Raw genomic sequence first — 3,520 nt, 5'->3', positions numbered from 1 at the left:
TCTCAGAAGTCTGTTACGAATAATAGACATGTTCAGCCGTGATATTCGGATGGAGTTTGGATTAGACAAATGTCGAATCCAAGCCATCCGCAAAGGTCATCACGAGCCGCATGCCGGACATAGCATTGATGACCTCCACATCGAAGCTGTGACCGAGACAGACTTCTACAAGTACCTAGGAATTCTGCAAGGAACCCATGCTCCAGTTGGTGATCTGAAGGAAGCTCTGCTGTCCGAATTCCTGCGACGTATAAAGCTGGTGCTGAAATTGCATCTCTCGGGGAAGAATAAAATAAGCGCGTTGAATGTATTCGCTATCCCTTCACTGGCTTATACATTCGGAATATTGCCGTGGACGAAGACCGACCTGGAAAACGTCCAGCGGCGGATACGGACAACTATGTCCAAATTCCGAATGCATCACCCAAAGTCTGCCGTGGAGCGGATGAACCTGCCTCGTGACATCGGAGGTAAGGGCGTGGTTGACGTGGCGGCACAACATCATCGCCAAGTCGACTCGCTGCGCGCTTATTTTCACAGCAAAGAGCAGGCGAGTCCCTTGCATGCGGCTGTCTGTAAGACAGACTGTGGACTGACTCCACTTAACTTGAAGGATCGATCTTTCAATCCTCTGAGTGGGGTGAAGTCGGACCAAGAGCGGATCGATGAATGGAAGTCGAAGGCAATGCACGGTAAACACGTGAATTGTCTTTGGCAGCCATTTGTCGATTTGCATTTGTCGAACAGATGGCTGTGTGATGGGGAGCTCTTTGCTGAGACGGAGGGGTTCATGTGTGCCATTCAGGATGGCGTGGTCGCCACCCGAGCTTATAAAAAGCTCATCATGAAAGAACGGGTGGAGAACGACCAGTGCAGAATGTGTGGTTCGGCGTTAGAGACGTTGGACCATCTCATTTCTGTGGCTGTACTGTTATGGCACCGGTGCAATACATCACCAGGCATAATACTGTATGTAAGGTTATCCATCAAAACCTTGCATACAAGCATGGGCTGATCACGGGGACATGTCCGGTTTACCGATATGAGCCGCAAGCAGTACTTGATAGTTGTGCTTACTGCATGTATTGGGACCGGCAAGTTCTGACTGATCGCCATACCGCACACAACAAGCCTGACGTACTGCTAGTTGACAAGACGGGTCGCTACGCGTATATTATTGATATTGCTATCCCCCATAATAGCAACATTGAACGAAAATACGTGGAGAAGAAGATGAACTATGAGCCATTGGCTCGGGAATTAAAAGAAATTTGGCGTCTCTAGCGGGTGATTGTAGTTCCCATAATATTGTCAGCTACAGGTATTGTACCTAAATCCCTCACGGCTTCCCTTGATGTCCTGGGACTTTCGCACAGTCTGGTTCAAACCATGCAGAAGTACACCATTCTGCATACGTGCTCGATGTTGCGGGGAGTACTGGACGGATTCTCCCACTGACCTACCACCGGCCACCAGCACCAGTGCCCCTTTGGTTTTTAAGTAGGTAGGGTCGTCCGAGCCTAAATGCTTGGCACTTAGTGCTAGTATTAGGTAAAATCCGGCATCTGCCGAGATTGTGATAACTCGGAAATAATAGTAATCCCAATGATAACAATCATAATCGTGAAGAGTACCCTAATAGATCAAGACAATTCAGACGGAGTTCAGGCAATTCTAGGATGAACTCAGGCCGTAGTAGGCAACAGCAGGAGGTAACTCCTATGGAAATCGATAATGTCGAATCCACTAGTCAAAACAACGAAAATAGAAATTCCCATAGAAGTGAAAATGGACCCAGAGAACAACCTGAGTCAAACCTAGTTAGTTCAAAGGAAGAGGAAAATTTTTTTTATAACTAGCCTCGGATGAACTACCTATGATTCAAATCACAATAAAAAATACGAAATATTTAGCTCTGATAGATACTGGATCCTCGTTCAGTATAGTAGATGAACGAATAAATAGTTTCCAGAAAATCAAAATCAAACCTATTCATTTCACTACCATTACCGGTAAAGACACAATCTATTTCGAAATTCACACTCCAGCTCCAGAAGAGTTTGAATCCCCCCCCACAGGCACGGATTAGATGGAAAGTTCGTGACCTTTCAAATAGAAAGTATCAGTTCATAATAGGCATCGATCTGCTAGATAATCTGAATACTCTGATAGATATAGAGCAAAAAAGAGTTACACTCAACGGCAAGATAATTCCTTTTATCAATAACCCATACCAAATCAAACAAGTTTGCGTATTAGAACAAACCCAAGATGATTACATAAAACATCTGAAATTAGATCACTTGAATAATGAAGAAAGAAGGGAAGTAATGAAACTGGTCAAACGATTTGAACAAGTTTTTTATAAAGAAGGTGATAAATTGACCAGTACTACAAGTATAGTTCATGAAATAAAAACTACCAAGGACCAACAAATTAATTCCAAGTTGTATCGTTTCCCACCTTGCCATGAGCAGGAAGTGAGAGAACAAATAGCTCAAGTGGAAGAACAAGGAATCATCCAAAAGGGCAATTTGAAATATTCGAGTCCACTGATTGTCGTACCGAAAAAGGCTGACAATTCAGGACAAAAAAAGTTCTGAATAGTAATCGACTACAGGAAACTCAATGATGTAAGGGTGGACGATAAGTACCCCTTACCGAATATAGATTCTATTCTAGATAAACTTGGAAGGTTCCAATATTTTTCCACTATTGACCTTGCTAAAGGATATCATCAAATCCTCGTTAAGAAAGAGGATAGGCCAAAAACAGCCTTTGTAACCCCGCATGGCCTTTATGAGTTTATAAGGATGCCGTCCGGTCTTAAAAATGCCCCAGCGACATTCCAAAGACTGATGAATGACATTCTTAGAGACTACATTAATAAGACATGTGTTGTTTACCTTGATGACATCCTCATTTTCAGTACTTCATTGCAAGAGCACATGAAATCTCTATCTGATATATTCAAAGTTTTGAATGCGCACCAATTAAAAGTGCAAATCGATAAGTGCAATTTCATGCAAAAAGAGACAACTTTTTTAGGACATGTAATCACTAAGGAAGGATTAAAACCTAATCCAGAAAAAATAAGCGTAATCGAAAACATAAAAATCCCTAAGAATGAAAAACAAATAAAACAATTTTTGGGTTTAACGGGCTATTATCGAAAGTTTATAAAAGACTATGCGAAAGTAGCCCAACCAATGACGAAATATCTGCAAAACGGCATAAAAGTCAATCCCAATGATCCAAACTTCATAGACGCATTTGAAAAACTTAAGATCTTTATTAGTTCTCAACCCATCTTGCGATTTGCAGACTTTACTAAGCCTTTTCAACTCACTACCGATGCATCTAATTATGCGATAAGTGCTGTTTTATCCCAAAACGGCCATCCAATTTTATTTGCCTCAAGGACATTAAATGCTCACGAGAGAAATTATTCCGCAACCGATAAGGAATTTCTCGCCATTATATGGTCCGTAAATTATTTCCAACCATACCTCTACGGAAA

This window comes from Hermetia illucens, chromosome 1 (assembly GCF_905115235.1).
Source record: "Hermetia illucens chromosome 1, iHerIll2.2.curated.20191125, whole genome shotgun sequence".
Taxonomy (NCBI): domain Eukaryota; kingdom Metazoa; phylum Arthropoda; class Insecta; order Diptera; family Stratiomyidae; genus Hermetia; species Hermetia illucens.
Note: the sequence above shows the minus strand (reverse complement) of the source record.